We start from the raw sequence: 23,536 nt of genomic DNA, 5'->3' as shown, positions 1-23,536 counted from the left end.
AAATGTATAATTTTTTTTTTTTTTCTTGCCAAACTGGTCTAATAATTACAAAGAACAGTGCCCATAGAACAATAAACTGTTTTTCTGCTTCCTTTTTAAGCGCCTTACTTTTTCCCTATTGCCATCATAGCCTACTTTTTGGCTGAAGTCTCTTTAAGATGGGCAAGTTACATCAGCAATTTCACCTACTCTGAAATCACCTCATTCTGCCCTGATTTATACCCCATGAAATCCTACTGCCCCCAGGGGGGTTCTGCAGAGTGTGAGGCCGGGCAGAGCTTGATCCAGAATGTTAAATACTGGAGCATCAAAGTTATAGGTTTATTGCAATTATTATTGGTCCCCATTGGTTGTTTACTTATGCTTTATCTCAGCTACAGTTAAAATTCTATGCTACAAGGTATGTGGGGAGGAATAAAAGCGCACACAGCAAGTGAGTGCATTGATCTGGAATGGGCTTGAACCTGCTTTTATGCCCCAGGACACTGCAGAAACTGAGGGATTTTCAAGGCTCCCCACAAAGTGACCTGAGAGTTGGGATTCTGAGTTGTCTGAGAAAACTCTGCTGTAAAGCAAGGCAGCTCTGGCACTCCTACACCAGCAGCTGAAGTTTCTCCATCTCAGGGGCAGGATGGGTTTTGGAAGCCCCTTCTCCCTCCCTGCCATGCCTCCCTCACTGATGAACCTCCTTTGAGCTTCTTCACCAAAGCTACACCAACACATCTGACTCCTTCTGCAGCCCAGGGAATGTTTTCCTGAAGATCCAGAGGCAAATCTCAGTCACTTCTCAGTTAATTGTGTCTGGAGAAAGGCTCCAAGCCAAATTACCAAACTTTGGACTCAAGATTTTCCAGATCTAATCACAAATTTAATCACCTGGTATTACATCTATATATATATTTATCTATATCATTTCTATCTATATCTGTATTAGGCCTTTTACTACAGATTCCCTCAATAATGCTTCAGAAGTTAAAACAGAATTAGGAAACCAAAATCATGCCTAAATATGTACCATTGCCACCCTCAGATTTTATTTTTTGTTCCAGTTTATGTGCCCAATATCAAAATATCCCTACAACTACTACAGGAATTCTCCTTTAAATGTCTCAAAGATGTTAATGGACACCTACACCTACATCACTGCTGAAGTCAGGTGCCTAGATAAACCTTTAAAATCAAATATTTACATGTCAAAGGGATATTTTTTAAAGATTGGCTAAAATAAAACCCATCAGGCAACAGTATGAATACCACTGTCCCTGAAGTCCAGAGGATTTTAGATTTGAAGATCCATGGAGCTTTCCTTCAGCAGGGTTTGGGCTGAGATGGTCTAACCCTGGTATGAGCACCACAAACACAGAGTGCACTTGAGAGGGATCAAAACAATAGAATAACACAGATCCCACTTTCCACTAAACGACCTGAGAAACAATTTCCATTACAGGAAATCTACTGATATGCAACATAATTTAAAATTTAAACCATACTGACAGAGATGCCAGAAAAATGGACAACAAAATGAATGACTGCTTTAAATTTACATTTTTTCCTTCCTCACACTGGGCATGAAAAGGCAGTGTGGTGTCCTCTGTAGGTAACCATACATCTTACATCAAGTGACTACCCAATTTTTCCCCTTCTAGAATTTCTGGTTGGACATGTCTTTCTGGTTGGACAGGCCTTCAACACAACAAAAAAAATCTGTATCCCTTATATTTTCTTTCATATAAAGTCTTCATTTTTTTAATCCAATAGCTGGAGCTAAAAAAAACTCCAAATTAAGTCTCATTTTTCTTTTGCTAAGAAAAGTCGCAAGTAGTTGAAAAAAGAAATGCATTTTACAATCAGTTCTATAGCAGGGAATTTTAGGTGAAAGGAATTTCTAATTGAGTGTGAGAAGTTCCCTGCTACATTATTTTATGCATGTCTTCTCCATTTGGCCCAGACTATCTTGAATTTATCCTTAGAAAAAAATGAACTTTCAAATTTCACAGTCAGATTTGCTTGTCACAATAAATAGCAAACAGAATGACACGGAAAATGTTTGTCAGTTATTACCAACCAGCTCCTCAAGACTTTTGCTGGTGGACAAAACATTTTTCCTTTCTCTTTTTATTGCGCTCACTGATCAGGATCTAGTCTGCCTCACAACAGTCAGCTGCCATTGTAACAAGTTACGGGAAAATTATAATGCTTCCTAAGCATTTCCACAGAAACAAATTTCATGTGTGTGTGGGTGGGCAGTAGGAGGAGAATAACCTTGGGAAAAACACAATTATAAACAGCTGCAGCATGCATTAAATGTAATTATGATTGATTCCTATAAATAATTCTTTGTGTAAATTTCCACTTAAGCTGGATTTGCTGTTCGGGTGCAGTGGACATTTCTGCATTAAGTGATTATGTCTTTTTATTATTATTAAAAATACAGATTTTTTTTTTTTTTTATCCACCTGGGAGAGAAGATGGGGAGAGAAGACTTACTGCACCAGCACGAAATGCTGAGAATCTGGACTACCACAATTAATAGTGGAACAGCCTGGACATGATGAAATTGTTTGTGCCTGAACAACAAAGAAGGATTAAAATGAAAAAAGAGTGCATCATCCAAAGTTATTGTCAGCAAAACCTCATAACACTATTTCAACAAGATAATAGGAGTATAATGATAGATAGCACCTGATCAACCACTATGGAACAGCTGACTATATTAATAGGACTTGACATTTGTTCTGTTTAATGCAGAAGGTGCTGAGCACCTAGGTTTCTGCCATGCTAATTGCTTGGTCATTTGAAAAAGAAATCAATACAATACAGCCCTCGCAGGAGAAAATCTTGACTGATTCTTCACAGTTCCTACAGCAAAAATGCACTAAATCATGGTCATTAATTCATCTGACTAATTCAACACTTAAAATTTCATTCATTCTCATATAAGATTTTACAACTGTCTATTACATGAACATTCAGCAGTGTAATGGCAGGAAAAGACCCTATAAAGTGACTGGGAGAAGGAAGGATGGTTCCTCTGGAAGCTTTATGGAGCACAGTCCTGATCCCACCAATATTAATTACAGCTGGCCATTTACTTCAGTGAGAGGGGACAAGGGCAGTGCCTTGGCACGTCTGTGTGCTCAGCTCTCACTGCATGTGTGGAGCTAGCAAGAGCTGCTCAGAGCTTTGAAAAAAAACCAAAAAACAACTTCATAAAGCTGTGACACTCATGTGCTACAGCTGCCCCCCCTCAGAAGGCTCCAGCCCCACATTCAGTAGGATATTCACAGAACAGGGTTGGGAGGGTCCTCTGGAGATCACCCAGTCCAACCCCGCTGCCACGGCAGAATCACTCAGAGCAGGTGACACAGGGATGCATCCAGGGCTTTGGAATGTCTCCAGAGAGGGAGACTCCACGCCCTCCCTGGGCAGCTGGTCCAGGGCTCTGCCACCCTCAATGCAAAAAAGTTCTTCCTCATCTTGAGGTGGAAGTTCTGTCTTTTAGTTTATGGCCACTGCTCCTTGTCCAGTCACTGGGCACCACTGAAAAGAGCCTGGCACCACCTTCTTGGCACCACCTTTGAGATAACACATTCAATAATGAGATCCCCTCTCAATCTTCTGTTCTCAGCTCCTGGGGTCTCACCTCACAGGAGAGATGCTCCAGACCCTCATCATCTTCGTGGCCTCTTCTGGACTCTCCCCAGTAGCTCCTTGTGTTTTTTAAACTGTGGGGACCAGAATAGAACACAGCACTGCCCATGTGGCCTAACCAGAGCTGAGTGCAGAGGTGAGGATCACTTTCCTTGGCCTGCTGGCCACACTCCCCCGATGCACCCCAGGATAGTCATCACATTTCTGACCTCTTCTCTTCCCCAGGAGCCAATGACACATGCTCAGAGTTAAGCCACTTAACTAATATGTTGATCCAAGGCTATCTTTCTACTCTGTGTACCTCCTCAACAACTGAGGTTTTAATTTTGACTTTCTTTCCAGCTGAGATATACCCTTAACTTTTCATACAGAACATATGAACGTTTCAAAGTGTATCAACATTTGTAAGACAAAACCAGAAATATAGGGACCTGCTTTTCTCATAAACATCTCTAAAGGCTTTCATATTTTAGATTTTTTCACACGCTTGATACCTTTCATCATGCCTTTTTTGTTTTTCTGTTCATTTACAGAGAGCTTTATTGGCTGACCAAGGCCTCTGTGTGCAGTAGGGATGGGGTAACCATGTTGGAGGTTGATCTCTTCCAGCTTAAACATGTCACTGGGGGGGTTTGTCCAAATTGGCACAGTGTCAAAGGCAAAACTGGATTCAAAGCTGAGCTCTGCCTGTGCCTCAACATGGAACAAGGTTTCCTTAAAAAATGGCTGCCTAGAGAGCCTTCAAAGCAGAGCTAAAATACTGCACAGCTTCTTTATTATTAGATCCATGGATTTTTTTTAATTTTATTTTTGCCATTTCTACCTCCTCTGCATGGCTGTGTGATTAGCTTGATTTAAAATAAAACCTTGCTTTCTTTATAATAATATGATTTGGTGGTACTACAAACAAGACAGCTTTCACCTGACATGAGTTAGGTCATTTTTTACAGACTTTTGTTAAAATTGCTGCTAATTCTGGAGCTTTAAGCTCTGCATGGAAGAAAAAAAAAAAGCATCATTTGCTCCAATTTTACAGTAAATTAATATGAACAACCCTGCTGATGTTCAGGTTTCATTTAGTACATAATATACAGAAATGCTGTTAAGACTCCACAGAATACTGAAGATTCATCTGCATGTTTTTCAAACAATAACCAAAAAAGTAAAGGTGGTACATGCTTAACCCCCTTGAGCTAATTTTTTTAAGGCATGCCTCTAAAACTGCATCAAAATATTTTCTGAATGCAGTTCTTCCCACCTGACCTCTATTTAGATATAGAAATCAGATGCAGTACAACAGATAGAGACTCTGAAGCTATATTTATCCTTTTGACCATAAAGACATTCCTTTATTTTTATTTTTTCCTATGAGTGAATTTGAAGAGCTTTTTTTAAAGACTCCATTACCCTTTTTTAAATAATACAGAGAAAGAAAAAAAAAACCTAAGAAAAAAACCCCAACTAAAACATTCTTACATCAATCAAGCAAACATACATTAGCAAGAAGGAAACACATTAAGACTCATTTTCCTTTTTCTCGTGCCAGGTTGTTTCTTTTGTGCCATATATCAGAATGAAAGTAATTCACCTCTCAAAACAAAATATTAAAGAACAAAATATGACTGTGATGCACTTCTGCAGAATACAGTCAAATTTCCATAAAATGTCTGCAGGGTTTTGCACATTAAAATTTCTCTTACTAAAAATGTTTATGGAAATAGGTCATTATGCACATTACTAATAGAGAGCAATTTGTTGCTTTTAAAGGAGCTTTTATACTAATAGTTGTGAATAAACACATTTATCAGACACCCTAAATATAAACAATGTATACACTGGCAAGCACAGCAGACATGGATTAAAGGAGTTGCTCATTTGGGGCCCAGTTCTGCTGCCATGGAGCTCGGGGGAATTTTGGACAGTTTTTGTTAGGTTGGTGTGGGAGATGAATGGTGTCTCAGTGTGGAAATGGGTTAATGGAAGGTACCACAGCATCCAAAAATTCGGGTCCTACCTGCTTGCACGTAGCTCATCAATGCTCTCCCTGTGTTTAGTGAAAGGGAGAGGAAGGGTTGGGATGTCCAGGCAAAACCCATCCTTTGCAGCCAGAGCTGCAGAATCCAGGCCAACAAGCCCAGCCCCACAAAAGCATCACCAATCTGTGGAAAACAAAGCAGATTTTCACATCAATAGGAGCAACTGTGCTCATGTCACATCGGAATTCTGTTTGAAATGATGCACATCCCATTATCAGCACTTGGAAAAAATAAAAGAATGATAACAGCTATTGTGATTTTACTTGACTTCTGAGGAACAAAGAAGATAGAACCAGGCAATTACATTGTGCAGGTTATCATAGCATGGGAAGCAACAGGATACCAGTTTAAAACTGCAGGACTCACTGAGGAACATCTTACAATATATTTACACAGTAGCCAGCATCCATTCTCTTAAAAATCCCACTTAAACCACAGATTAGATCACGTAGAAAGTGCAAATGAAATGAGCTGCTTTAGGAAGATATGTTGATTCCTGTGGTCCCTTGCTTGGTTGTCAGTAAAAGTGAAGAAAATGTAAAACATCTATCCAATTATTTCAGTTAATATACAAGCATTAGGCATTCAAATTCCTAATTAAGAGACAACATGCCCTGTCAGGCATCTGCATGGGCTATTGAACATTGCCTAGATTGTTCCATAATTATCCTGGCTTAATAGCTCTAAAAATGTAAGCAATGTGCACCCATTGAGGAAATGCACTGCTTATCACACGAGGAGGAACAGCACACAGAACATGCTCTGCCACGGTGTGTTTGTGCTGCAGGTTTTTAGTGGAACATGCTTTAATTAACAGCCTAGGAGCTGGCTGCTGCTGGCAAGGAGGAAATGGAACTCACACATCAAAATAGATTTCCATGATCAGATTTAAACACGAAGAACTCAACTGTTGGACGGGCTCCATTTCAGGGGTTCCAGTGTCGGGCACCAAAAAGAAGAGATACCATGTGCAAAAAAAAAATATATATATATATTGTAGTGATTGCACATGATACTTTTCAAGGCTCAGTTGTTAAAATCTTCCACCTCCCAGCCCCATTTGCAAAAAAAAAAAAAAAAAAAGAAAAAATCAGCATCCTCTGGGGTAGTCATGTTGTCAAGGAAACAGAATTTTCAAATCTTCTATGATTTGAATTGTTGGTAAATTTGCTACGATTTATTTTTAAGCCTGATGCCTGTGTTCAAGATATGATCAAAGTGGCCTTAAATGGTGCAGCCACAGCATCAAGATGTCCATTCTTTCACACTCTCTGACAAAACTGGGCTATTCACTGATATATTCTCCCATGTAAAATCTGCAAGGAACACAAAAATTAAATATTTCAGCACTTTGAAATTCTTCTGCCTTTTAACCAATAGGCTTTGTTTTGGAAAATAATATGTTTTAAGGATTCCATGTACCTTTCTCCCTTCTTTTTACATTGAATAAGATGGAAGGCAAAAAGGGAAAAACCAAGAAAAAAGCCATTTTAGAAAAGATAGTGGAAATGTGAAGAAATTTTACAACTAAAAAACATGCAAACAAAGCCCATTTTTTCAGCACTGTTTTTGTTTTGGCTAAAACTCTAAGTTAAAAACTCAACAGGCTCTTGTCAAGTTTACTGTTTGAGGTTTCATGCAACAGAGTGAGGGAAGAGACCCCTCAACATTTCTCTTGAGACTTCCAGGAAGAATTGAAGCAATTCTCAGGTTCCCTGTAGACTGCCATCCTATCAATAAAAAACATGAGTAAATATATCTTCTTACCTGGGACAGGTCCAGCAGAGTTGAGTTGATTCAGCAACTTTTAGGTGGGTTTTATTTTCATTTTTATTAGCATCACACCTGTTTTGCTCGCTCTGGTGTGAGAAAACTTTTCTTCTCTGCTCTTCTAAACAGGAATAACTGATTTTGAAAAAAAAGTGTATTTACCTGTCCTTTCCCTGCCCCAAAATAACTAGAATTTTACAGGCAATATCAGAATATAGTAGGCCTCAGCTGTGTATTTTCTAGCCTGGAATCTGACACCATAATGGGTATTAAATATGCATGTTTTTGTCATCACTAGACATGTAAGCTTTTTATTAATTAGACAGGAAAGTAATCATCCATCTGGGGGTATTAAAGGAATATCAATCCAAATGGTAAAACTGGTAACATATATTTTGGCTGAACTGTTCCTGTCAAAAGACAGATTATTAATTTTTTTAAAAATATCTATATATAATATTATTTAATTTTTAAATGAAATTCAACAATGAACTTTAGACAAATTAAATTATATATTTGAAGACTATTTTTAGGGCTCAACTTTTTTTTTCCTTTCCTCCCTTCTGGTACAAAATTATAAAAGACACGGGGGTTTTTTTTGTCTCAAATAAGAAAGAACAAACAAAAAAAACCCTCTACATTTTCAAAAGAAGACAATTAATTGTTCCATATGAACAATATCACAAGATAATTATATTACAAGATAATTAAGGTACTTAACAGTACAGGTCACATACGAGCATAGGTCACTTACCAATCTTATATTATTTCTTCTGTGGATAGTGATAACCTGCCAGACTAAACTCCATACTCGGGAAGCAAATTGTAATAAATTTATGTTTTGAATGTAATTTATGTATAAATTTATGGTCTTGTGTTTTGGCTTCATTTGAGGGGGTTTTTTTGGGGTTTTTTTAAAATTATTTTTTGTTTTTTGTTTTTCTACTCTGTAAGGTAGCAACAATGTGAACACTTCATTTTGGATCCCTCTAGCTTCTGCACCATGAGGGCACAGGAGGCGTTCTGAGGAGGGATGAGACATTCTCCCTGACACAACATTCCTGGGACACAGACCTGGCTTTGCCTCAGGGGTCAGACAAGTGGACTGCACTCTAATTGCTCATTAATATTGAGCACAGTGTAATGTCACAGCCATATTTTCTGAAATATCCCTTTGCCAGCATTTCTTCTCCTGGAAAGTTGAGAAGCCTCAGAGAAAAATATAAACAATAACTATCTGATTTGCTTCTCCCTGTTTTGCTGCTTTGGAATGTGGCTTGGACATTGTTTACCAACAGGTGATTGTTTGATTGGTTTTATGTGAATTGTTTTAACTCAATGACCAATCACCATCAGCTGTGTTGGTCCCTGAGGAGTCAGTCACGAGTTTTTCATTATCATTCTTGTTAAGCCTTCTGTCTGTCTCCTTTCCCTATTTTTTAGTACAGTTTAGTAAGGCATTTCTTTAATATAATATAATATAATATATCATAAAATAATAAATCAGCCTTCTGATAATATGGAGTCAGAGTCCTTCGTCTCTCACCTGGTCCTGGGGACCCTCACAAATACCACAGTGTTAGGTAGCCCCATGGTAAAATTTTTTGGGGTAATTTGAAGCTTTCTTTTCACCATTTTTTTTTTCCTTTTCAGATGTGAGATGGAAAGAACCCATGGTAAAGCTAGAGCAAGGCAGGGATACCTGGTTGGAAGCCTGGCACGGATTTTCTCCACAGGTTTACGTGAGGGAGGAGGGGAGGTAAGACTCAGTACTTTGGATGAACACCTTTGGCTGCAGAAATGAATAAATCAAAACTCAAAGGCAGCCAAGGTGCCCTTTGCTGTTGTGTGGAGGACAGTCCTGCACACTTAGCCCCTTTCCTAAACAACACATTGGGCTGGTTTTTGCAAGCTACTGCATTATTTGCCTTCTCTCCAGGCCCCATCCTCTGAAAAACCTGTTTCATCTGGATTGCTAAAGCACAGATTCTCGTCATCACTCAGAGGAGACAGCTCCCAGGAGACAGCTCCAAACAGCTGCTTCCTGCAGCTGGAAAGTTTTTCAGTGCCAGTCTAGACCTTCATGCAGTAAAGCTCTGATGTTCATGAATAGTCAGCTGATTTCCCTGGGAAAGTTTGGGTGCCTCGCTGCGTTGGTTCCTACAGCAAATACTGCAATTACAGTTTCCTTTTGTAGGTAGGCAGATATTACTTGTGTCACTCCAAGTATTTCTCACCCATGTGAAAAACACAATATATTTATGTGGGAATACTAACGTGGGGTTCACAGTGCCAAGGTTGTTGGCTGTCCCTGCAATATGAGATTCATCAAATTTGGGTAAAAAGTTTGGGGTGTGTTTGCTTTTGCTGTTTTTTTTTTTTCCTCTAATGCAGACAATTTTCAAATAAATAGGCAAAAAATACCTATGTTATGTGGATAACTTTGAAATGACAGTGAAGAACATGATTTAAGATGAGGGTCCACTCAGAGCAGCTAAATTTACCTTTAAAATCAAGAATTGTGGTAAGGACTAGGTTTCACCCCATTTTTTCCTTCAGACAAAATATGCACTGCCAAGCACAAACAGAGAAAGTTGTTGGGGTTTTGGTTGGTTGTTTGTTTTGGTTGGTTTTTAATTCATTTTTGTTTGTTTGTTTTGATTAGGTCATTCAAAGTCTTATTTGCTCTGGAAACTGCAGCTACATAAAGATCCTGTTGGAAGCTCAAATTTTTTCCAAAATCAAAAGGGGAAGAGCAAAATAGTTATTAACAGGCAAGAGAACTCATTATATTTTTCTATTAAAAAAATTTGTTAAATAGGTGCCTTTAAAAGAGAGTTTATCATGACTGTTTTTGGAAGAGCAGAGCCTGCCTTGTTAAGTATTCACATTTACTGACTCATTGTTTATAAAATCAGGTGTTCCAAAGACAAGAGGTATTTTTTACAAGAAGCAATTCTGTAATGAAACAGAGAAATATAAATCAATTTATTAGATATCATCTGCATAGAGAGCTATGAAAAAGACCTCAGGGAAAAAAAAAAAAGCTCAGGACTGCTGTAATTTGTACTTGGAGGCAGCATATATAAATATCTGCAGGCACCATAAATTTAGATGGTTTACCAGAAAACATTAATAACTTTCCAGTACAAAGGGGGAAATGCCCCACCCATAGTTTCCACACTGCATTCTTCCCAAAATACCTTTACTTCCTGTAAGCCTGAATGCTATGTTTAGATTTGTTAAAAATAATGAAAAGGAGTAGGAAGCAGTCTACTTTTTTTAAAAGATGCAGCTGAGAGCCAGTAAAATAGGATTCCAGAGGCACCTTCATATCTTCTTCATATCTTCATACTTTCACCTTTCCCTACACTAAAAAAACCCAAAAAAACAACCAAATTGCTTAAATGTTTTGCTAAGCCCTACTCACCTCTTGGGTGTTTCAATGAATTTAGTTGATGTGGCTCCTTCACAATCAAATGTATTTTGATACACCTATAGCTTGTTGATTACAACCCATTTCTCACACTCATCTCTCCCCTGAAGAAGGAGCTCTGTGTCATTGTGCCTCTCACAAATCAGGCAACAGCACAATTGAGCTGCTTTCCTGATGAGCCCCATCAAGCCCATTTTTGGAAATGACGTAAAATAATACATTTCTCCTTTTTTTCAGGCAAAGATATTTTATATCCTGCCTCATATTATGTTGCTTATAGTCTTTTCAGAGTGTGCCATCCTCCTTTCCCAAAGCATGCTGCCGTAGATGAGTACATCCAGACTCAGAATCTAATTTGGGGAAGAATCAGCAATTTAGTGGTGGCCATCTTTGTACTCGTGAGGGTGGAGTGATGCACCAAAACCCTGCTATTGCGTTCTTGTTTTCTTGGTAGTGGTATTTCTGGCTGGTTTGAAATAACACAGAGTTTCTAGACAAAGGGAAACCTTTTGAATGAAACAGGCACATTGGCTGCTGGTGGAACTGTTCAGGAAGGGAGAACCTGGTACAGTTATTCCCTCCTTACAGAGCTCTCCCTCACTGGTGACAGCAAAGTCACAGTGCCCAGGCATGTCCTGCCCTCAGATGTAAAAGATCAAGACTAAAAGAAGAGATGGGGACCTATAAACAAAACCTGATGGCTTCACCCAGGCAGGGCCAGTAGAATGGCCTGTTGGAACCTGATTTTTTTTTCCCATTAAGCAGCTCACTTCTATTGTTTCCCATACTGTAAAAACCTGAAGATAAAAACATTTTTGTATTAAATATGGCAGTGGGCTGGTCATGATTACAGTGCATAATATTGTTATAGTAGTAATAATATTAATTGAAAGAAGTCCCCAAACCTCTTATTTAAAATAAATCTGTAGGTATACATAACAATATAACAATAATTTTTTTATTAAACACCATATATTTATATATGTGAATTTAAATAAAGTGAACATATCTTTTATATTAAAATATATATAAATTCAATAATTATAAACATTGAAATGCTGCAAAAATTGCCCAAATAACCAGTTCCTATCAAACTCATCTCAAATCTAATAAACTTGAAAACAAGGGCATACCATTAATGCAAATACTGCCTACTCTGAATATGCAAATACCGTGTCAGATCCTGGATATGAAACAATGAGGTTTCATCTTTATAAATCTTTTTTATTGTACTACCCTCTCATGTAGCTTATTTTATTAAACTGAAAAATAGAGTTGGTATATCACTGATTGTTTTTTGTAATTATTTGAAGACACAGAGGTCAGACTTGTGTGTTTAAGTATGCATGTATCTCTTCACTTAATTTTTGTGATGTTGAAATATTCTTAGCTGAACAAGCTGAGAACTAGAATTTTTTTCCTCTGTCTAAAAAAAGACCATGAAAATGCATCAAACTCTTAGTGTCAGTAATTTGAAAACAGCAGGAAAAAAGTGTATGGGGAGCACCTGTGTTGCTGTAAAGCACTTTAGTGACAAAAAAACTTCTGTTAAACTTTTGTCTAATTTGAGACCATGCATATAGACAGGTGGACCCAAGTATCAGAGTGCCAGTGTCTGCCCAATAAAGCTGCTCTTAATCTCTAATTCAAACACATCTGGTAGCAGAACATAACTATTTATAAAATGTTCCTTGTTTGACAAATGAGACAGCTCAAAGCACCTTGATTAACTGTTTTCTTTTTTCTTAAAAAATAAAAAAAAACAAAAAACAACACAGAAGTCTTTGGGCTCCTCACGTTTTCCCTGAGACCCCAGACCTCATCCTTCTGCAGAGTCAAAATTTGCTTTATGCCCTGGGTAAAAACTGGTCTGAGAGAGGTTCACACTGCATTATGGAATACCCTCTAAGGAACCTGACCTTTGGAAAAACAGTGCAAGGCCAGCTGAAACCCTAGTCCCACAAGTATTCACAGAAAAAATGCTGCTTAATCATTAATCGAAGGATTTAAAAATAAAAGCATTTACCTTCTTCCAGCAAAACAGAAGCACTCTTGCCCTGGTTATGCAAGCTGCACAAAGTCTAGCAGACTTTTCCTGGGTGGAGGTATTGGGGGACTGAGGTTTAACCCCACACAGGTGAGATTGATGATATAGGAGTGTCTGGTCCTGTGATGCAGCCTCCATACTCTGTATTTAGTTATGATCTGGACCTGTCCTGCCTTACAGCATGTTTGAATGAGGCAGAGAAAGATGAGCTTGTCTCAAGTCCCTGTGGATGAAAGGCACCTGTAGATATACTTAAAGATAGAGCAAAGGAGCAGGGCAGGTCCAGGATGGTGGTTTTCCTTCCAGATATGCAAAAAATGCAGTGCAATTATAATTCTAAGCTAGAGAAAGTTCTTCTGACTCCGTAATAGTTTCAGTTGAACTTTCCTCACATCAGTTTCCCAGAATTTATTTTGAAGCCATTTATGTTTTTGAATGCCACAATGTCACGGGGCAAAAAATAACCACAGTATAGCTATAATTTGCATGGAAAATTAGTTCCTTCAGTGTTACAGCTCTTGTTGTTGACAAAAAGGCCCACTGGAAACACAGATCTTTTATGCCATGTAGGTGTGATTAACTTCTTTCGCAAAGCATGAATAGAGGAGGGAAAAATACTTGCTGGATTTCTAATGGAAAAGTGACATCTGTGGGATCCCCAAAACACATTTGCCTAGAAGTTCTTTTCTGTTCTTAAGGAAGGCTGTAGATGGAGACCTATGTTTGCACAAGCAACCAGAGGCATTCCAAGCAGTCAGAGAAAGACACTTTCCAGCACTCTGACAAAGGGAGGTGCCATCATGCAGCCTAGGAGGCAGGTTTGAAAGAAAATGTTACAGGTCTCAGCCTCTAAAACATTCCTAGTGTGTCTGCAGAAATGTCAGTAGCCCAAGTGGCAATCATTCTGTGACTTCTAAGAAAGAGCAGAATATCAAAGCCTGTAATTTCCAAAGGGAACATCCCTTAAATGGTGTCCCTTCCATAGCTGGCTGTTTGCTTGTATGTGGTGGAGGGCAGACCACAAAAAGAAGACAAGTTGTGGAAGGTGTATTGATGCCTCAGTGCAAGGTTGCTGTTTCTCCTTGGGCCGGTGCCGCCAGGCTACCTCCTGCTCTGGGAGCATCTCCTCCACGGTCCCGTCTGGTATCGCCCTCAGCCCACCCTCCGCCCAAGCCCAGATGTCGTAATATAAAAATGCCTCACCTCAGAATGAAGAGCAGGAGGACTTCTTGTGCGCTTGATCCCGAGAGGTTTATTGAGGAAGGAGATGGAGAGTAGCAGAGACACAGCCTTTTCTGAAGAGGAGCAGAGGCCAAAAGGCCACGAGCCTGGCAGGGGGCCGGGTATTTAAACTCAGGGAGGTGGGCGGGGTTTGGGGCGGAGCTAGGGCGGGGTCACACAACACGAACCAATAGGGAGAAGAGGTGGGAGTGGTTCCAACCTTGGGGCCAATGGGGAACAGGGAACCAAGGAACCTTCTAGAAAAGGGGAGGGGGGAGTGGATGACTGACATGGCGATTGACATGGTGATTGACATGGGAGCTTGCATAACACACATGTTGTCTCCCAAGGCATTCCCGAACTTTCTTCTTTCAGGCCGCCTCCCACACCTCAGGTTTTGGCTTTTATTTTTTTCAGATTCTGTGCTGCTTCAGTGTGTGGGTCTGGGCTTCACATCAGGGGATGCTGAGCTCTCTGCACAGAGCAGGGAGACAAAACAATTCCTGCTCCAGCTGGGCACCAAGGACAAATGATCCAAAGCTCAGCCCAGGAGCACAAACAGCGTGGGCTGGAGAGAGAAAAACAAGCAGGGTGGGAGTGCCTGGGCTAAAGCTGGAACGGGACAATGAACTGCAAGGTGCAAATGGAGCAGAACTAAGCCAAGGGAGAGACCCCGGGAGCGCTCGTGCATTTTGGGACCATTTTGGTTCATCTTGGGTGCAGCCCTGGCTGGGCTCTTGTGCTGCCCAAGGTGGATCCATGGAGGAGATGCTTTGAATAAATCCCTATTTTATTCTTTAACTCTGTCCAGTCTCTGTTCTAGCTCAGCCTTCACAGGGCATCAGTATGAGGTGAACCCAGGATGCCTGTGGCTTTTAGGAAAACACCTGTGTCTTAGTGAGCATCCTGGTTCAGTGCAAGAACTGTGGCAGGGGTTTGGGATGAGATGATCTTTGAATTTCCCTTCCAATCCAAACCATTCTGTGATTCTATGATTTGGGGGACTTCTGAATCTGTAATATCAGTGTGCAGCCTGCAAGCTGCCCTGTATCCATAACCCAGAGGCTGCCCACTGCCTTTCCCCCACCCTGCTGTTGACCCCAGCATGTCTGCAAGGATCTGCCAGCCCAGCCAGAGCTGGAGGCCGGCTCCTTCCCAGCTCTGCATGGCTGCTGTGTTCTGTCACTGCCCAGCCGTGGCACTGGGCCAGCCCCAAATAAAACATGAACCTCGGGTGGGTGAAAAACGCTCTTAATTCCAAATCTGAGATGCTCTGGGGGAGTTTGAAATTAAGCAAAGCACATCTGCCCATTCCTCATTATTGTTGCTGTTATTGTTGTTATAACCTTTCCTTACACTAATCCACATTTCTGTTCCACATTGCGGCTATGCGAGAGGCTGGAAATGGCCATTAAAATGCGATAATGCTTAAAATTCTAGCACATTAACACTGACATTTTGCCTTCTAAACAATCTCAGGTAATGAAGGTCAGTACAAGCAAACAGTCTGTCTATGGCCCTTCGTTAGAGGCTCTCTGTGCTTGGACTTCACAGCAGGGGACTGCCAGGCAGCGTTTTCCTCTGTGCGGCTTCTCTCCAAGTGCTTGCTGCAGCTGGCTCCAGCATATGGTAGAATATGAAGATATTTTCTGGGGTCCGCTGCCTCAATCACTGTTTAATGATTAATTACTGCAGGCTGGTGTCAGGGTGAGACATTCAAGGCTTCAGGCAAAAGTCTTAACTATGGAAAATGACAGCAGGCGGGGTTTTGCCAAAACGAGCGACTTTGCGCTGCTAGTTCTAATGATTTGCACGGCCTTTTGATCCATTTGTAAACAGCAAGATGGTAAAAGGCTGAAACCATCAGGCAATAAATGCCAACAACAACAAGAAATTGTTCCCAGAGAGAGTCTTAGGATGTTTGGTCTCGCTGAGAAAATGTTATAACTAGAGCTCTTGAAACAAGGTGGGGACTTGTGCGCTCAGACCATCTCCAGGATGGAAGGAACCCAGCCTGCAAACACCAGGACAAAGATAAGCAACAGGCAGAGAGCTGAAGCCCACAGTGGCTGTGAGGGTGAAGAACTGAGCTTGGAAGTTCCCAGCTCCATCCCAGCTGACAGCATGGAAGCCATGGAGCTTCCTGTGCCAGGTCTGGAGCTAGGGCTGACCCCGTGGGGAGCTCCTGGAGAGCACACAGCCCCTCCCCATGCACCTGGGTGCAGCATCCCCATCATCACTGCCTTCTGGGGCCTGGCTGGGGGAGCTGGGATGTGTTCCCAGGCTCCACAGGGACTCTGGGGGAGATGGAAAGCTGCCTTCACCTCACCCTGTGGTTCCACACTGTGCACAGCCCCACGGAAGGACAGACCCCTTGAGCCTCGTGATCAGCAGCCCTCCCCTGCAGCTACATCAGCCTCAAATTGATGTAATGAGGACATGAGGGATCAAAGCTGTTTAAAGGCTTTTGTTCAGTTCATTTAGAAATGCATCTTAAACCCCATTAATTTGCTTTGTGTGGCTCTGTGTGTGTATCAAAACTACCCATAAAGATACAATTATCTCCCACCTACAAAGACAAGAATTGTATGTGTGCTTTAATAAAGCCCAGGTTAATTTTCTTCAGATTGCCCCTCATCAGAAATGCAAAATGAGTGCAAATTATACAATTCACATTTAGTATCACGTTGCAACTGCTTTGTGCTTGTGCCAGTGAGTCTATGGAGCAACAGAAAAGAATAAGATCTTTCATCTCAAGTGCCTTTGATAAAAATATGAAAAACACTTACTTTGAAGAAGGAGTGTTTCACAGTGGATGGATTGTGGTTCCATCTTCCTTGTGCAGCGCCATTACAGAAGCCAAAATCTCACCATCTTCTTCCCAGTGAAGATAGAATTAGAAAATCTCAAAAAGCCAAAATCTCACCATCTTCTTCCCAGTGAAGATTAGCACTGGAAATGCTTTTGGTAATTCAATGAAAATATTTTCCATTCCCAGGGAAAAACATTATCCAATGTTTTTGGCTGTTGAAAACAAAAAAAAGTTTATGCTTTTGGGTAAGAGAAGCAAAAGAAATCGCTTTACTTCCTTCTTTTATATCAAATAATTTCTACTGAAGTAAAAACAGAAAATCTGATAGAGTGTATTTGTTGCAGGAAAGGGTATTTTTTGAGGAAACAAAATTGACTCACTTTAGATGAATTTACTGCTTTATAAAGGTATTTTACTTTCAGGAATTAAATAAATTTTTCGCAGTGCATAATCAAAATGCTTTTCTATTCCTCCAGGTTACAGAGTATGAAGAAGATTCCGTTGTCTACTAATAAAAAACTAATTTTATCTGCATCCAATCTTTAGTCCTTTTTTTTATTATGGGAAGAGAATGATGCTAAGTGAGAAGCAGCAGATAATTAATGGGCAGGTTACCTAGCTTGTACAAGTCACAATGAAATGCAACATTATTTGTCAGTTTTTAATGTGATATTAACTGGTGATGGGTGAACCACAAAAGGTTGAGAGACTGTTTGAATGATCACCAGAAGTGTAGAAGCTTATTTAAAATTTATCTGAATGTCTAAATACTGTTGAGTTGGGATTAACTTAGTGCAGGTCTCCAGGAAAAAAAAGGGATGACATCAAAGTCCACACTTTGGAAATGAGACTTTTGGTACTCCTATAAAGAATGGAAATACTGTGAAAACAGCACTTTCTTGTTTCTCCTAATAGAAAGCACTAGAGAAGACACATGAATGAAGTTATTCAGCTTCCTAAAATCTCAAGCAAAGCCATGAACTTTTAGCTGATATTAAAATAATAATCTGATTTAGTCTGCATATGTCTAATTTTAAAAGCAATTTGAATCCTTGATAAATTAATGAAGCTAATTGAAACCAGATGCCTTTTTTTTTTTTTTTTTTTTGTCCAAGCAGCACCAAAAGAAAACTTGCTACTTAGACTGAAAATTTCAATCCAAAATATTTTTTGTGATCTTAGAAACAATTTTAGAGAACAAAACCTAGGTGGAACTTCAAGGCCCCACCAGACACAAAGGCACAATCTGGATAAATGTAGATGACTTTCAAGATGAGTTGCTCATTGCCAATGCAGGCAGTTCCAAAGGCACAAGCAAACAGCATTTGGCAGTGGGAACTTTTAATGTCACTAAGGAGTTCAAGATGCCGAACACAAAATGATGCACAGCAGACCCAGCTGACTTTCCTGCACCTCATACCTTTAGCTTCCATTAAACATAAAGATATTTTGGGTAAACTAAGTGTGCGTCCCCAAGTGAGGAGCCTCTCTTGCATGAAATCACAGATTTGCCAGAAGGTTACTATCAGCTTCTGGCAAATTGCCACCATGGGCGAACGATTTCTTGGATACCACCTCTACTGATCTTCTGTGAAACCACAGAAGAATTCAGAGAAGACCCATATGGAACCAACATCCACCACGAAGAGGGTGGGAGGAGTTTGACTAGAAAGCACAGCCCAGATGGAGTTTTGGTGCAGGACTGAAAGGCCGGTGCGTTCAGGCTTAGAGAGAGCCTGTTTCACACTGCAAATGTAGGTTATCAGCCTAGCCAGGAGCAAAATCTGTGTCCTTGCTAAGGAACATTTCTAACTCCTCCTGCTACCACCTGGAAGAGCCTCATGTATCAGGAAAAGGACACAAATCAAAACAGAGATGAACAATGAGCATACAAAAGAATCCTGAACTCAAGTTGCTGTTATTTTGGGTTGGCAGAGCTTATGATTAGCATCATCAGACACTATTCAGGTTTATGTCAGGTCAGCCTTAAAGCTTCAAGTAAAAATTAAAGGGAATCTCAAACATTAATCATCTTCCTTTAAAAAGAAAAGAAAAGTGATTAACGTGCTGTTGCAGTTGTATTATTGTCATTACCTTGTGCTTTTGCTCCTCCACTCCAGAAATCATCTAATATCATTTTAGATTACCTAGGAATGCTTCCTATTGCTTATCTGCCATTTCAAGAGCACAGGACTCTCGGAGGTCATGTCACATCTACCAGCACTGTCCAAAACCTGCTAGGTTGTCTGCTAAGTGACTGGCTATGTCTAGAAACAAAAGGGCAAGAGTGTGATTTTTCTGAGATTAAGACTCCCCAGCAGCCCAAAAATGGTAGAAATTCTTCAAAGATTTAGGTGGACAGTAGATTTTTGGATGCCACCCTATGAAAGAATATATGCAAGATCTCTGATCTCGTTTAGTTGAGCTGGCATATTTATATCCCAAATTTTATGAGGCTTGAGCTTTCAGAGTAAGGGTGTTATGATGAGTTAACACCACTGCTTAGATTGTTCACCAGCCAAATAGCAAAATTTCTTAATGTCATTTTATGGGACTTATAAGACATTAAACTAAATATGATTGCTGCTCCATAAAACAGAACAGTTCTCCATATACTGTATGTATGCAAATACAACATCCTATCTCAGCCTCCAGTGCCCATAGTAAGTTATCCTTAGAGTTTAGACTGAATAGCTATTATTGGTTTACATGCTCCTATATCTTTGCATTTCATATAGCTAATAAAGGGAGAAGCTTTTCAAAAAATAGGAGTGATGTGCCTCACCATGCAGCCGAGAAGCTTTTCTCTTTCAGCAGAAGAGGTAAATACATTTTGAAAATGCAGAAGAGGTGAATTTTCAAACCCAGGCCGGTGGGATGTTTAATGAATGGTAAAAATTTCTTTTAAAATCCATTGTCATATGAGACCAAATATTCACATGGATCCATGGACAAGGTGAGCAAGGTGTCTAGAATCAATAATTCACAGTAATAAATAGGATACCAGGTGAAAGTTTAAACATGGTCTAAAAAAAATTTCTCTACCAAGAATGAGAAAAATGGCTTTTATTATAATTACCTATTCTATCAATTTAACTTCAATGCATATTTTCCACTCTTGAAAAGATTCTTTTTTATCTATGTAGACCCCAGTTCTGTTTCTAAAAATAATTTCATCCTGTTTGCTACAATGGGAAGAGCAACCTTAACAGAGGGCCATTACTATGGTCCTATATTTCATTTTAGACATTGAACATAAAGTAATTGTTATTGTTTTCCAATAAATTCTGATTTGGGATGCATTGAATCTGGAATATTCACCAGATAATGCCTGAGCTGCATGTTATGATTCTGAGGGCAGAAAGAGGCATGATGTTTTTAAAAGCTGGGATTTTGAATGAAAGAGGAAATGAATCATCAATTTATGAAATCACCAGCACATGAAAATCACCAATTAATGAATGCATAATTTTGATAAAATCTGAAAAAAGTCATATGTGCTAGTGAAAATAATAATTCGTACAGCTACTGATCTTGGCAGCATTACAGAGGTAACATTTTTACAAGGTTAAGCTGTCTTTGAACTTTTCTATAATTTATTAGATGCAAACAGACATTTTTTCTGTATCAAAATATTTGACAGACTTTTTTTCTGTATCATTTTTTTCTGTATTCTGTGTCTTTTCATTCCTTTACTTAAAAATTACCTCAAATTTTGAAAACTGTAAGAGAAAAAAGTCCTCTTCATTGCATTTTACTACTCCATATAACATTAAAAAATATCTAAGATATTAGGCCAACTAAGTATTGTTCCACATTCCCAGCTTCTGAAATTATTGGCAAGGCAACTTTGTGGATAACCCTACGAGAAAGAAGACTATTTGATATCTATTTGTCATCTCTTTTATATTCTTTTGCTGCAACTATTTAGCTGTTCTTTCAGAGAGACACTGATTTGGGGGCTTTTTTCATTAGCCTGAGAACAGAATCAAACATGCTGGACAAGTGTGCATGGAAAACTTTAGAGATGCATAAGTAAAACTGCCATTAAACTTAGAGAAAAAATGTCCCTATATATAATATTTAGGCAAATCTGTGCACAGGGGTCATAAAATTCATTCCACATCTTCTTTATGCATTAGTATAAAAGTTCAAGTCTTTGAGTCAGTTCTTTTCAGCATTAGTGGCAGCTATTGCTGCAAGGAAATTAATAGGGCTATCTCACTGACTTCAGTAGGAATATGCTCAGTCCCTAAACTCAGTCCCTAAAGCTCTGCTGAAACATAAATGTCACTGTTTTGAGGGAATACTCAATATATTTTGTTCTCTGAGGTACAGCAGCCTCTGAAGCTGCTTCAATGAAAGTTGATGGAAACTCAGGAAAAGTTAGTTGAGACTTCGTGAATATCTTCAATGAGGAAAAAAAAACCCCAAAAACAAAAACAAAAGGCAATTTACCTTCCCCTACTTCTGTCACATTTTCTTTTGGCTAGTTTCTGTGAAATAACCTGTCTGAAATCAATGGTTTAACTGAGTGCAAGAGATCTGGATCAGGAGCTTCTCAAGCAACTGTCCTGGATGGGAAGTTTCAGCATGAAATGTTATCCTAATTTGGGGTCCATGCAGTTCCTTTCAGAGAGATTCCCAAAGGACTGCAGCATCACAGCTCAAATTTTAGCAGGTTTAGGAACTCAGATTTCCACTATTTCTTATTCTTACTGGAAATAATTAAGCTCACTTACTTCAGAAGTCCTAAAACCAGGTAAAACTAAGAATTTCTCAGTGCTGATCACATAAGGAATGCTGAGCCCTCAAAGTAGTGTTCTACTACATATTTTCTCTACATTTGATGCATGACCAAATGATAAGCAATCTATGCTAAGGACAATATATTTGAATATTATTTTTGTCACAATTATGTGGTTTCAGATAAACAGGATTCAAGTCTTGTTTTTTGAGAGTCTGACTGATCTGCTTTACAAACCCTTTTCATTTTTCTCCCTTTTTAATAAACTATTTGTCACACCTCTTTGTTCTAAAATGAGAGCAAATGTTTTGCTTTATAATCTTACTTTTTTAACTAAATAAAAGTTGCTGCATAAAGTTTTAATACAATTCTAAAATATGCCCTTGTAGAAGTTGCCATAAATGTCGACATTTTCAGCAGCATGAATTTATGATGACACTGAATTTTTACAGCACTATAAAAGTCCATAGTCATGATGACATCTACAGCTGCCTTTTCACTAAAATATAAGAAACTATATTAAGACACATAGTTCAACATTTCCACAGACTTTAAGGATGAAATTGTATACACCAGCGAGTGCTCACAGCAGTCTCAAGATGGAAGAGATGATTATTTAGCTACTAAATGTTTTTATATTGAAATGGCAATCAGCAGAGGGTCCTTTTGTTCCTCGTCAAGTTTTTTATTTTCTTCTATTGATCAAGGCAAAAGTTGTACCTAAAAGCTCGAAATAAGCTTGAATTGAAGTAGCATTCTGCCAGGTAAAGGTAGCCTGATCAGCCAAAATTTCTCAGTGCAAACTCACACAGGGTGGGGAAAAAGAGGACTGAGACAGGAGGGTATGTGCCTGCAGGGCTGGCATCTCACTGGCATTCCAGAGATGTGCTGGGATGGTCGCTGGGATGGCTCATTTTCCACTGGAATGGAAAAGCACAGGGTTCTCTGGAAAGAAGAGGCAGGGAAGACGAGGAGGGGCTGTCATCCCCTGAGCCAATGACCCTCTGGAGTGCAGAGTGTTCCACCTGGGGGTGGATGAGGGGCCAAAAGAGAGCTTCTGGGCCAGGATGGAAAAGAAAACATGCTCTCATCACACCTCATCAGGAGTTCTGCTCAGGACCTCACAACGTAATGTCACAGACCTGTTGGAATGGATGATGAGAGGGAAGGAGCACCTCTCCAGGCTTCCATTGAAGAGTTGAGGTTCCAGCTGGAGAAGAGAAGGCTCTGGGGAGACCTTTCCAGTACCTAAAGGGGGTTTACAAGAGAGCTGGAGAGGCGTTTTTTGCAAGGGCAAGAGGGAATGGTTTTGAAGTGGAAGAGGGTGGATTTAGATAATAAGAAAAAATTCTTTACTGTGAGGATGGTGAGGCACTGGAGAAGGTTGGCCAGAGAATTTGTGGATGCCCCATCCCTGGAAGTGTTCAAGGCCAAGTTGGATGGGGCTTTGAATAACCTGGTCTAGTGGAAGGTGTCCCTGTCCATGACAGTGGAGTTGGAACAAGAAGACCTTTGAGATCCCTTCCAACTCAAAGCATTCCATTATTTTCTAATTACTGTGTTGTGAGTCCTACCTTAAGTCTAGAGGTAGCCAGAGCACCTGGTTTTGTTTTGCAAAAACAAACAGGTACATATAAAGGTACATTTTTACATATAAAATGTACCTCAGAGAAAGCAGAAGTCTTCATATATTCTTCAACTGAAAGGAAAAGGATGAACTTCTACATGGCATTCCAGAAAATGTGCACTTAAACATGAAATTAAATCCATGAAATAGCTTCATATCCATAATCCATAAAGTCACATACTTTTGGAG

Source organism: Motacilla alba, chromosome 1A (assembly GCF_015832195.1).
Source record: "Motacilla alba alba isolate MOTALB_02 chromosome 1A, Motacilla_alba_V1.0_pri, whole genome shotgun sequence".
In the NCBI taxonomy this organism is placed as follows: Eukaryota; Metazoa; Chordata; class Aves; order Passeriformes; family Motacillidae; genus Motacilla; species Motacilla alba.
Note: the sequence above shows the minus strand (reverse complement) of the source record.